We start from the raw sequence: 14770 nt of genomic DNA, 5'->3' as shown, positions 1-14770 counted from the left end.
ATCATTTATACCAATAGTTACCACTCAAGGCAGTATACACAAACCAATTGGACAATTCTTGGATCGATACTTGCAACCCAGTGTACTAAAGATGAAGACATACGTCAAAGACACAACGGATTTCTAATAAAATTACAACAAACCATGATAACAACAGAAGAAAGTATTTTACTTTGTACTGTGGATGTCAAAACTTTATATACCTCCATCCCATAACACATCGGGATTGAAGCCATAGAGCATGCCTTGCTTCACACTGATTTGGAACGAGACATGCAAGTATTTTTGATGGAGCTTCTACAATTCACACTCTATCAAAGTTATTTTAAATGGAAAGATCAATGGTTTCTCCAACTAACAGGCACATCTATGGGCAATTGCACTGCGCCGGCATATGCCAATCTTTTCATGAAGAAATTTGAAGAAGATCACATTCTAACACAACCACCTTGGACCACACATAGTAAATTATTCTCATGATACATATACAATATTTTTGTGCTATGGAATGGTACCCACGTGGAATTGACTGAAGCACTAAAACATCTTAATTGTATTCATGAACAAATTCAATTTACATCAGAAATCCAAGAACACCAAATTTCCTTTTTTGATGTAGAGATCACCAAAACCAGTCTGGGTTTTAAACAGATATATACAGAAAGAAAACAGACCGCAATAATACACTGCATTATAGTAGTTTTCATCAGCCATCACTGAAATGCTATTTACCACTGTCAAAAATGTTAAGGGTAAAAAGAATAGTATCTCACCCTCAAGTTGCCAACACGTGTATTGAAGAAATGGCAAAAAGATTCACACAACGAGGATACCCACAAATCACTCTTCACCAAGCAAAACTCACGACCCAACAAAGAAACCGAAATGAGCTGCTTCAAAAATCCACAAAATTGGAAAATAATTGCATGGTTATTGTCTCCAAATTTTCAACACTTAGCAGTGCATACAAACGCATTATAAAAAAAACATTGGCCCACCTTAACTCTTGAAACTGACTTCAATGAAATATTCTCAGACCAACCAATATTCGCCTATAAAAGAAGTAGGAATCTTGGAGAAATATTAAAACAACCCAGAAATACAGAAGTATTTACATTCAAAGGAACTATACCATGCCACAATTGCAACAACTGCAATAACATTATCCAGGGATCCTACATCACACATCCACGAAAAGGCCACAACATTAAACTGAGAGTCACAGCTACCCGTGACACCACAAATGCAATTTGTTTACTTAAATGTCCATGTGGACAAATATATGTTGGAAAAACAGAGCGAAAAATTAAAACAAGGATCCATGAACATAAATCAAATATTCGTACCAAGAACATGAAGTCTGTGGTTACGAGTCATTTTTTAGAACATCAACACAACATTAGTTAACTGAAGTTCTTAATACTGGAAGTTGTTTAAAAAAATTGAGGGCAGAGACAATAACAAACACCTACTATAAAGGGAGAACTTTTGGATTAAGTTACTGGAAGCTCTTAAACCACATGGAATGAAAGACCGTATGGAATTCCAATGTTACCTTTAATTAATTGATGATTCTGTTCTTTATTAATATCGCATTATGTTTGTAATCTCTTTAACACTGATTTGCAGTATCTAATGGGAATTTACCTATTAAGTATCAGTTTCTTTTGATGCTTAGTCGAATATTAATTCTCCTATCTCACATGCTAGTCAGCCAACATTATCATGATAGTGCACTGTGATGTACACTGGTTCACGTACCCTGCTCATTAAGTCAGGACTACATCTTCATTGTTAGCATTACATTCATTGTTAGGGGGACACCGTCTTTTATACCGTTTTTATTTGGTTCACGTTTATGTTAGCCAATTTAGTCGCAATAGCAGTTATCCCAGCGTTTTGGAAACACACAGCACAATATTCACTTTTTAGTCTATCTAGCTCCATTACAAGTTCAACATGGCTGCTGTTTCCGATTGAGAAATGCAGTCCTACCTTGATTTTCACTTTATTGCTGTATAACCGGTAACACGTATCAGCACAGCCTCACGCTGCATGAACATCAGTTATTGACCACTGCGTCCGTGGAAATTCGTGAGGATTTGATATATCTTTCAGTAAGTACCAACGCCGGTGTTTGCATTTGAACCCTCACGTTTAGATTTGAATGCCACCTATGAACCTCACGACCGTATCCGCGAAAATTTATGAGATATTGATACATCTCTCAGTAATTACCGAAAGCCGTTTTTTACCCGAAGTTATAGATTTGTATGCACGATAATACATCAACACTAAGGTGGCAATTCCGATCCGTTAAAAAAATTTACCGTCCGACTCGTATCCGTATTTTTTGACGTACGAATCGTACAAGTACCGTACAAACGGCCAAGTACGATTCGGACATGAAAAATACCTACGAATAGCGTCGGGAAATTTCTACGAGAGGGAGTCGGAATTTTTTATGTCTGAATGGCCTCGTGAAAAGTGTACGAGAGGGAGCCGGACATTTTTATGTGCAAATCGTAAAACAAAAGTCCGAGCGCGCAAGTACGATTCGTACTGCCCGTCTGAATACACAACCACATGTAAAAGGCCCCGTATGGAGCCAACGCTGTAGCACACATGTACACGGGTAAACTTGTGCCCGTGTACGAGCTGTACAGACCCCCCACCCCCCAATATGTCAGCACCGTACACCCCCCTGTCCGCACTGTACCCCAGGTCCGCACCTGTATGCGCCGTACCCCCCCAGTACGCGCCATACCCCCGCATGTACGTGCCGTCCCCCCCATGTACTCGGGTACTCCAGGCCCGCACCAGTACGTGCCGTACCCCCCCAGTACGCGCCGTACCCCCGCATGTACGCGCCGTACCCCCCCATGTACGTGGCTTCTCCAGGCCCGCACCTGTATGCGCTGTACCCCCACATGTACGCGCCGTACCCTCATGTACGCGGGTACCCCAGGCCCGCACCTGTATGTGCCATACCCCCACCGCCCCAGGCCTGCACCTGTACGTGCCGTACCTCCACCGCCCTAAGCCCGCACATGTACGCACCGTACCCCCACCGCCCTAGGCCCGCACCTGTACGCGCCGTACCCCCACATGTACGTGCTGTACCCCCCATGTACGAGGGTACCCCAGGCCCGCACCTGTACACGCCATACCCCCACCGCCCCAGGCCCGCACCTGTATGCACCATACCCCCACCACCCTAGGCCCGCACCTGTACGTGCCGTACCCCGCATGTATGCGCCGTACCCCCATGTACTTGGGTAACCCAGGGCCGCACCTGTATGCGCCGTACCCCCACCGCCCCAGGGCGGCACCTGTACGCGCCGTACCCCCACCGCCCTAGGCCCGCACCTGTACACGCCGTACCCCCACATGTATGCGCCGCACCCCCACTGCATGTATGTGCAGCACCCCAACCCCGTACCCCAGCACCCTCACCCAGCATCACGTATGGACGGACCGTACCTAAGCGAAAAATAATCGTCCAGGACACTGTAAAACAGCACAAGAAGGGTCAATTCGACACCACGAAACACGTCTACATGACAAAATACATCTCAAAGACTGACCTGGCACATCCAAACAGGCAAACAGAGGCCCAAACTCACAACCACCTCTAATAACACACCCACCAAAATTCAAACACAGCCACACCCAAAAATGGACCAATAAAAAGGGCCCACACACACACAACCCATGAGCCTTTGCAACAGACCCACTGCTGCCAGACCCCACACACAAACAACTGCACCTTACTGAGCCCTTGACTACACCTTAACTCACACACCTTCACACAACCTCCTTCACAAACACCCCCACTCACATTCACACACACACCGTCACATTCACACCCACACACCCACAACCATCCACACCCACACCCCACACCATGCCCACAGACAAGAATCCAAAGTTCACAACGGCGGAGCTGGAGCTCCTTGTCAACAAAGTCATCGGAGTCGAGCTACAGCTGTTTGGAACATTGGTCAGACAGACCAGCATAGCCCTAAAAACCAGCCTGTGCCAGAGGATCGTCGATAAGGTGAATGCTGTTGCGCCCATCCGAAGGACCAGGCATGAATGCCAAGCCAGGTGGTACGATCTGCGCAGGGCAGTCAAGAGGAATATGAATGAGGAATACGCCCAGAGTAACATCACTGGAGGCGGGCTGCCCTGCAGACCCGTACACTACCATCCTTGAGAGGAGAAGGTGATGGCCACGCTTCCGCCGGTGGGAGTACACGGAGTCCAAGGAGTTGCAGAGCCTGGTGAGTACACAAACAACTCACGTAACATGGGGGGAATGCCATCCACACCACAAAAACCCTAAATGCACGCTACTTCCCCCAAGCCCTCACCGCAGACAACCACACTCAAAAACCACGCTCATGCCACCAACGTCTCAATGCACCATTCACAAATCAAGCCAATGCCATGTCCCAGGCTACACCAACCACAAACCCAAGACTGGATGTCCGGGAGGCTGGGAGGGTGGGCTTCACACAACACATTGTGAAAATGAGAAGCAGCCACCAATGCCCTCAGCCCATATGGCATAGGTACATACCCATGCACAATGCACAGGGACTGGCAAAGTACTGACAAGGTAGCTGACACTTGGCCCTGCTGTATGCAGCACAAGGCCTTCCTGGGACCACTGTACACTCAAACACCAACTCCACAAGCACAGGTAACTAGCACAGGAACTCACACTCACTGTCATGCCAGCATTCACCATGAGGGGACAGACACATCACCTGGGAGACCCAATGACAAATCACACTACACCCAACAGCAGGCCCGGTCACACACACCCCCCTTACACAAGCACACACCCCCGGGGCAGGCAACGGATTTACACACTCTCACAATGGACATTTGACACAAGACCAATCCATAGCCAAATAAGCATCCTAGCCTAATTTCTACAGGTCAAACACTCAGGAGAATATCTCAATCTGTCCCCTGCAACATACCCATCCCCAAGTGGACATTGAGAGGAATGCTAGGCACATCCAACTACCTGGAGGAACTGTGACAAAATGAATATGTATGGTACATGGATGTCGCATGAAACAGCATTAACATTGTCTCTCTCTCACACACAGGGCAATGTCGTGGAACTCCCCCCAACACTGGGGGGGGAACAATCACAGTCCCCAGCTCGGCGTGAAGATGACCCCACCGGCAGCGACGACTCTCACCACTCCGTGGATGACCCCGACCAACCTGGCCCCTCTGGTGCCCAAGCCCCTGCAGTACCTGCATCAGGTACATCTGTGCCAACCACCACCCCCATTCCTGTCACATCCCAGGAGACACCCAGGAGCCCTGCTCGCACTGAACAACACAGCCAGTCTGACCAGGAGGGACAAGGTTCTCCGGGCACCCAGGAGGAGGCAGGCAACCCCGCAAATGCCATCCCTCAGGGGTCCCATAGACCCGATGTGTCCACAACGGCAGGCCAGGCTCAAGTGGGCAGGGGTGGTGGGAGTGGAGGGAGGCAGAGGCGCGAACCTGACCAGCCAGCTGAGGTAACCGGTATGTCCCGCATACGCCACATCCTGGACACATACCGGCGTGACACCAGGGGCATCAGCCAGGTAGTGTCAAGACTCACAGAGATGCAGGGGACCCTCAACGAGATCAAGAACATGCAGGCCGAGCAACATGCCAGTCAACACCAACACCAAGGACGGATAGAGGCAATACAGGCTGAGCTCCTGGCGGTGCAAAGGGACATTAGCCAGTCACTCCGTTGGATTGCCGACAACATGGGCAACCCTCCCTGTGACAGCAGGCGCAGACCAGCACCAGCCACAGGGAGGGAGGAGGCGGAGGAGGATTCATCCGACGGAGCGTTCCAAACATCGTCAAGGCCTGCATCTGAGGGTCCCCGGAGGAAGGTGGGTCGTCCACGGAAAAGACCGTGAGAGTCAGCGGACCATCAACATCTCCCAGGTCACCTGGCCTGGCACCTGGCCCTCTGGCGCAGCAGCAGCACCTCATCCAATGACATTTTCTGCCACATGGACTTGCTGGTCACAGTCGACCAATGATGATCAACACTGTGCTCTGGACTCTGATGACTTCCAATGCCAAGGATACCATCTCCCCCTGTGAACTTTGGATTCTATTCCCCCGGTAGAGCACCTAATTTCACCTACCAAAACACGTACCCCACCGCAAATAAAATTATTATTTGATTCATGAGACTTCGCTGTCATGTAGCTTAATTCCACAACATATGTGTGTGTAAATGTCAAACTATGCCTGAGTGTTGAACTAACTCCAGCCAGCCATACACTGGGATCTGAGTCTGGTACAGGACACACAAGGGTCAGAAGGTATCAATTAAAGCAGGCATGGAGCAGAACCCTCACCTGTGATGGCCACAAGCTGCTGAGGGGGGGCTTGCAATACTGTGCGGACAGACCTATTTGGAAGATTATCATTAAGGCGTAGAGGTCATAGCTCATGTGGAGGTTCCCTGGGAGGGAGTCCCAGGTATGTGTGGGCAGGTGGGAGAACTATGTCCTGCATGCTGGAGTATGGTGGATGTGAAGAATGGTGGCCAGGGCAAGGTCGAATGCACGGAGATGGCCCAACGGGGTTTCGTATGACAAGACGTACAAGGTTGGTTTTGTGTCGGGGTTGTGGACTGCCTCCTGAGTGTGGGTGGGGAGTGTTGAGGTCATCCTGCAGCAGACAGTGATCCATTGCAGCTATCTATGGTGGACGGTGATGTGGCTGGGGCGCAGGATGTTGAAGCTGAGGTGTGCAGATGCACCCTGGATGTGGACAAGTTTCCCGGGAGTTTGCATGTACGTGCTCCGTAGAGGGCAGGGCAGTATTTGACACGGATGTTGTCGTGGACATGGGGGATGGTCTGTCTTTCCTTGGAGTGGATCTATCTGTGGATCATGTGCATAATGCAGAGGGCATTGCAGCATGAGGTACAGATGCTGTGGACTGACATGGCAAATGTGTGCGAGCAATACATCATGCACACCATCTTGTGTGTGTGGCCACTGGGTGCTTGTGCAGGACTCTTGCGGGTGGGACACAAGCACTTGACCCAGCTGTAAGGGGACAATCCTCAGATGATCACCTCAGTCCTGTACAAGTCCAGCCTCAGGTGGCTCATGTACAGCCATTCATCACTGGATCTCATGCATTCAGGAATAATGGAACTGGCAATGTCTGCGTCTTTGGTGAGGGTGAGGAGCACCTGGCTGTCAATGACATTCGAGCTGATGAGGTGCTGTGTGCATGCGATGGTGGAGAGGGGGGTCCTGAACACATTGTAGATTGACACGCTAAGAGATGATACCTGTGCCATGTGCCAGATGACGACACCATACTACATGCAGAAGCCTTGAGTCCCACTCCCATGGCCTTGCTGGGGTACAGAGCCGGTGGGGAGTAGGAGTGACATGACCTGGTTGGTATGACAGGGCCTGGAAGGCGTGGCAGCGCTGTGTAGGCAGTTGGAGTTGCACACTCAGCATGCAAACCTGTCGTGTGTGCGCTTAGGGTATGTCTGACAGCAGGCGGTAGATTTGCGGTTCTGCGGATGGACATTGCTTTGAGTGTGGCTGCTACAGCAGACTGTAGTGTGATGTGGGTTATGCAAGGACATGAGGGTCGTGCAATGTGCACGTTGCATGTGCTGATGGTCCTGCCTCTGCCACCGCGTGGCGCCAACTGTGGCATAGACAAGCTGAGGACAGCCAAATGAATGGGTGGAGGGAGGAAGTGAGGAGCATCTTTGAGGCGTGTGTGTTGCCAAATCAGGATACTCTGTGGGCCCTTGCTGCAGGGTCCGCAGCAGCAGGTGGCATGTCCTTGAAAATGTTCAACAATTTGCACACAAAGACTAGGATGACAGAAGGACAACTGCAACAGGCGTGTGTAAAGGAAGGAGTGTCCGGTTTCACATGGCACGCCCAGAGACAGTGCATGCACAAACACCAAAGATGAATGACACCGGATCAGGGAACTGAAGGCCGAGCTGCGCACAGGAGACACACCCTCAGCAGGTGTTGATGGCCCATTGTGTGGACCAACATGCCAAAATACATACACAACCATGGACTTCATGCACAATAGGGATCATTATCCATGAGGAACTGCATGCATGTTGCTAAACTACACATGGACTCCTATGCACAATCTTTCACAACTATGCCAGAGATGCCGCATGCAAAGTGGCAAGAGACCAGCATTGACAGAGATGAGGCACCTTGGAGTGTGAGGAACACCTTTATTACTCATGCTCACACTAAGGGAAATGCATCCTTTTGAACAGACTCATATGTCATTCCTCTGACCATGTGGGACCTACAATGGACACCCCTGCAACACACAGATGTGTAAAATCCTACTGGGCTGACACACAAGTGAAGTGGGTGAGCCAAACACCCCTTGCTCCACACGGAGAGTCTGCAATTCACCATTGAGCCTCTTATGGGGATGTCCCACACTATGTCCACCATCAGCATCCCGTATGTTCCTGAGGGACGTTTTACACACATTGATGCCGTCATCACATTCCACAAAACATTACAGATGACTGTCAGGAAGAGTGAATATCAAGTCATGGGAGCCATGCCACATGTCATGTGCCCCATGGTGAATCAACAGGTATGCATGGTAACACAACATGCACAGGAGCAGTCCCAACATAAAACAAACACGTACCACCCACAAAATGCCTTGCTGCACTCCTTACCCAAAATGAGTTTTCACCATGTCCGTGCATGGAACGCTGATTCAGCACACGTTGCAATACTCATGAGGAATAGCTGGAGGCCAACGATGACACAAGCAGACGACAGGCGCAAGACACTGTGGATGACAGACACACCAGAAGTCAGCAAAGAGCTAGTTATCTGCAGACATGGACATGTACTCTACAGGAATGATGTTGTCACCATGCTAATTTAACAAATTAGTGTCCCAGCTAAAATGTGTGGAATTACATCATCACTTGATGACACATCAGAACACACCTCCAAGTCACTTAGCACACAGTCAGCTGGACACACACATTGCAACACATGCCACACAAGGCTCAAAGCATGCACACTCAGACACAGGGACTCACCATTATGAGAAGAAGTTGCGGATGAGCTGACTCCGGATGTCCTCCTCCTCCTCCTCCTCCTCACTTTCCTCGTGCCCAAGCCCTTCATCCTCCACGGGTGGATGTTCCTGCTCATCGGGATCCAGGATGAGTGGCACTGCCTTCTCCACTGCCATGTTGTGCAGCATGCAGCACACAAGGAAGATTTTGCAGACCTTCACCGGGGCATATGGGAGGGACGCGCCGGTCTTGTGGAGGCACCGGAATTGGCTCTTCAGGAGTCCAAACGTCCTCTCAATCCCGCGCCTGGTCTGCCCATGAGCGTCGTTGTAACGGTGTTCTGCGGCTGTTCTGGGATTGCGGAGAGGCGTCATCAGCCATGGCATGTTGGGATAGCCAGAGTCCCCTACATGGAAACATCATGTGAAGAAGTGGGTCAGGAGATGCCGTAAGATACAACGATACCGCTAAACAGAGGACAAACAGAGTATACCCACCAACAAGACATGCTCGTTCGTCGTGCAGCCGCAGCATCATTTCTGGCACCCTGCTACGCCTCATGATGTAGGCATCGTGTGCTGACCCTGGAAAATGGGCACAGACATGGGAAATCCACATGTTAGGTAGACACACCACAAGGGCATTAATAGAGTGAAAATGTTTGCGGTTCCGAAATGCTACCTCCTGTGCCTGTGGTGGTACCAAAGCCACATGTGTCCCATCAATGGCCCCAATTACATGAGGCATCCCTCCCAGGCCATAGAACTCACCCTTGACACCTGTCAACTGCTCACGAGTGGGAAAATGGATGAATTAATCCAAGTGCTCCAACATTGCTTCTAAAACATCATGCAGGACACGGCTGAACATTGTCTGGGACATGCCACCAACATCAGCTATGGTGAATTGAAAGGTACCGGTGGCAAAAAAATGTAGGGCTGCCATCACCTTCATCTTGGGGGTGAGAGCAGTACCTGTGTCGCGGTTGGAGGTGTGGTTCCTGCCGGGTGGTCAAGCGCTCAATCAACTCTTGCGAGAAGCGGTATCTTCGGATGCAGTCATGTTCATGCATGGCACCCAGGTCTGGCATTGGTCGGGGGAGAGGCGGTCCCCTGCAGAGATTTGGAAGGAATAACGATGAGCGAGTACATCACAACAACAATGTCAATGAAATGAGCACATGTTCAACAGCTAATACACATCTGCTAAATACAGAATCTGGTCTGTGCAATACATCCAGCACACGTATGCCAGCAAGGTGATACTCCTACGAAGAGCCAGCTACAATAGTTTATTTGCAAGGTCGACGTGACATGCCATGAAACGAGCTGTGTGCCAGTGTAAGTTAACAGCCAGACACATTACAGGAGTGACAGACATCCACATATCTGCATTTGAAGGATGTAATCTCATACAGACAGCAGGCGGGAAGCTAGACGCTCAGGTCAGATGTCATTTAAAAAGGGCAGACCACACACCTTTCCATGAAGGGGTACATGTCAAATGCTGATAACCCAGACATTGAGACAACACAGATATGTCCTCAGGTCGCAATACCATGTTCGATGCATGCAGACACATGTCACGTGGTATTGCACATGTGGCATGGTGTGCGTAATTGTGTGCCATGCACATATGCACACAGACACATGTTGGATACTGCAACAGCAGATGGAGTTGACGGAACACCAACTGCAAGCTCATGGGAACACATGACACACACATGACATAGTCACATCGTGGCATGCTGGTAGTCACATATCAGGTGAAATTATCCGTGTACCTGCCATCAGGGGACAGCTGCGGGTGTTGGTGACTGTGGCATACCAGTGATGCAGTGCTTGACACGTTTGTACTACATGCACACAAGTGCAAAGTGTGAAGGGGAAGTGTGCCACGTAGTGCCCCATCACACATGACATGTGTAAACAGCTCATCAACATCTATTGTGCCACAACATGAGGAGACATGTGCCACATCACTGCCTGACACACCTAGGCCCTGCACTTGAAGGACTGCACTGACAATGACTTGATGTACAGCCTTGTGTGAGTCTGACACCTCCATTCCTTTCGTGTGCGCCTCCTATCACCAGTGTAAGCTGTGAAACGCAGTACACACTCTCTGAGGCCACGTGTACGGGCCGTACACGTGTGAGTACGGCCCCTATCACTATGGCTACGGTAACACAACTATAGTGATAGGGGCCGTACTCACGTGTGTTCGGCCCGTACACGCGTGAGTACGGGCCATATCACTGTAGTGATGGTGCCCTAGGGGTAAGTGTGAAATGCGCCATACCTGTGTGGGGATTTCAAAATTACAATGGGGACACATGAGGGACAAGTATTAGGGCATAAATGCATGCTGGTTGTCATGGATACCGAGTTTCAAGTTCCAAACTTTACATCATGTGGTCTGGAAAAAGCAGTTGGCCACATTATACATTGTTGCAAAGTGGTTGTTGACTTGACATGATGCTGCAAATTCGAAAGATGCTAAGGCTGTCACTGGTGTATGTTTAAAGGGATTGGAGGAAACGTAGGATGCAAATGAGTCTGACCAATCACTCTGTACTCCTGTAAATGAAATAGGCCAGCAATGCAGATATAAGGCAGGCAGAACCCATGAGAGGGCACTTGCCTGCACAACATGTCAGTCGATACCACTGCTGCTGTATTGTCTCACTCTGGCACCATGTCAAGGACTGGGGAGAGGGCCCAGCCATTCACCCAGGAGGAGAATGAGGCCCTGCTGGATGTGATCCTCCCACGGTACCCCATGCTGTATGGTCGACCAGGGGAGCAGGTGAGTGCTGACTCCACTACCTTTGCCTGTGCACCTTTTTTGTGTCTGTCACTTCTGGCATTGTGTCCAGGTGTGACAGACATGCAATGTTGTTTAGAGTGGGTCCCAGGGGGGGGTGGATGGCTTATGTCTCTCATGCAGGGCTTGATGTAGTTAATGTGTGCACTCCTCACTTGCATTGTGCTTACTGTGACATTCGCTGCATAGTGCATGGCACATTCAGCCTGGCTAATCCTCTTGGGCATTCTTGTTCTATTGTCCTGCAGTGATTCTATGGTCACCCCGGTGTGACAGGTGACTGCACCCACAGATGTGTGTGAGTTGAGTGGAGCTGTGGTGAGAGTGGTGAGAGTGTCCAAATGATGTGTACGCCCCCTGGACATTGATGTGTGTGAATGTTCCTTGTCATGTGGGTGAGTGTCTATGTGGAGTGTTGCACCACAGCTGCATGGAGGAGGCAACTGCTCGACCCATCTGATGTGAGAAGGATGCCATGCTGTGAGTCTGACTTGCTGAGCTAGCCCCACACCTATGACACCCCCCTGGCAAGTGGCACATGTGCAGCGTGAGCTTTGTATCCGCTGTCGACAATGCCAGGTGATTGATCTGTGCCTGTGTGTGTCTGTGTACTCTGCTGCGGTTTCGTCAGTGGCCTGGGGCATGTGACTGCTTTGCGGTGCTGGCCATCATCCTTGTGTTGCTTGGGATGCACAGTGTGTGCCATGATCAGGAATTGGTTCGCTCCCCTCATTCCACCTGTGTACTTACTATACCATGTAGTGCATTGGTGCGTCCACAGTGGCAAATGTCCCTATGACTAAGGTGCTATTACTTGCCAGCATACTATGCCCTGTTCAACAAATCAAAGATGTTAAAATGTGTGTCTCTGTGACATGGTGCAGGTGTAGTGATGTTGTCCCACTTTGTCGTCCTCACAGGTAACTGCCTACCATAAGGGGAAGATCTGGAAGGAGGCCATCAAGGCCGTTCAATCGGTGGAGGGTCACAGTCGGTGCCTGCCACAAGTGAGGAAGAGATGGCAGGACATCCGGTGCTGGACCCGGAGGATCGCCCGGGTCATGGTGAAGGAGGAGGCTCCCCGCAAGCATGGCGGGCCCCGGCGCCTGACCCACCAAATGAAGCGTGTCCTGGCGGTGGTCTTCCCTGACCTGGATAGGCGGATACAGGAGTTACAGCAGCAGGAAGGGGGTAGGTACATGTGTGTTTGTTGTGTGTGGCCAGCTTTTGTTGCTGCTCAGTCGCCTGGAGACACTGCAAGGGTATATATGTGCAGTGCATATCCTGTTCCCCCAAGTCAAACTGTGCTGTTCTTCCTCCCTTCCCCTCCTTGACATGTGTTACCTGGTCTGTGTGTTATCACTATTGCACATGGTCATCTAGGCTGCCAGTTAATCAATTTGCACACTGCTTTCAGCATCATGTGTGGGGGTGGTCTGCCTGTGCCCTGTCCTGTTCAGTCATTTGGGGGTGCATAATTGTTGGCACTGATGCTGGGTCTCAACATAGGAGTGTGAGGTTTCAAAAGAACAGACTTGCAGCATGCATTACCAATGTTGTGGCCTCAGACATGATATGCATGAGTGGGAGATATGCATAGTGCCGGGACGGTTGCTCCTGTTACAGTCAGCTCATTCCAGGACCATGGAGCAGTGTGCCCACTACAGTCCCCTGACACAGCCTGCCCTCCTAATCATGTGTGTCATCCAACACTGTGCACATTCACCATGGGTTCAGCATGGCCCTGCCTCTGTGGCATTCTTCCCTGGCCTAGGTTGTATTTTTCACATGTGTCCACTGGACAGGGATACACCAGTTTGCTTGTGCATACACACACTGGGCAGTGCCTGTGTGGCTATTCACAACAATCTGTTGATGGTTGTTTGTGACAAATATGTTTTGCCAGCCCTACAAGGTGATGTTGTGTTAATGAAGCGAGTTTTCAAGCACAGTTATTGTAACCATGAATAAGAGGTGTCACTTCTTGATCGGTATCAGTCACATTGACTCAGGTATGGGTGGGTGTGTGTGGGAGGGGCGTACATGTTCAACCCTGGTTTTTCATTGCCAGTTCTGACTTGTGTGTGATAATTCACAGTACAGAAAGTCACCGTGCAGTGCCCCCGTGATGTTGGCCAGTGCTTAATGTTTGTGCTTCGTAGCCTGTGTCAGTTTTTGACAATCATGTATCCTGCTTGTACATTTTTTGCACCTGTGTGTGGTTCAGAGGCTACACAGTTGTGACTTTGTGTGCTGACATCTGTGGGTACATTCTGGCTTGCCATGAGGGTGTCCCCACAGTACAGCTAGGCTTTTTTACAAAACAATTGCAGGCCCATTAGCTTATTCATTGTCCTGGGTGTGGACATGTGTGCCACTCCAGATGACAGTCAGTAGGTCATATGTGTAGCCATCTGTGTAATCAGGTGACGGATAGCCATGTGACAAATGACATTATTCAAGTTGTTACTCAGAGAAATTGTCCCTTGGCAATCACTACACCTGTCAACATGTCTCAATGTTTCATATGCTTGACCTTGTTGTTTTGTTGGGAAGGGCAATAATGTGCCTGCATGACACATGTCTCCCAAGGAAGTGCACAAGACACCACCTTTACACTTTCCTGGGACCCGCTGGCACATTTTAATGTAAGGCACAGTTTGAACAAAACTTGTTTAGAGTTCATACATATACATGTTCCGACAGTGTGGTTGCATTTGGGTTAGTCCTTGGTTGTTGCCGATACCAACTTACGAGTGTCAAGTCATCCAGACCACCGTGGTGCCATGTATATGTACTTACTGATAACCCATTTCTGCCTAACAGTGGCTTATTTGA

This window comes from Triturus cristatus, chromosome 2_2 (genome assembly GCF_964204655.1).
Source record: "Triturus cristatus chromosome 2_2, aTriCri1.1, whole genome shotgun sequence".
In the NCBI taxonomy this organism is placed as follows: Eukaryota; Metazoa; Chordata; class Amphibia; order Caudata; family Salamandridae; genus Triturus; species Triturus cristatus.
The sequence above is the reverse complement of the archived record's forward strand: the minus strand, read 5'-3'. Positions refer to the sequence as shown.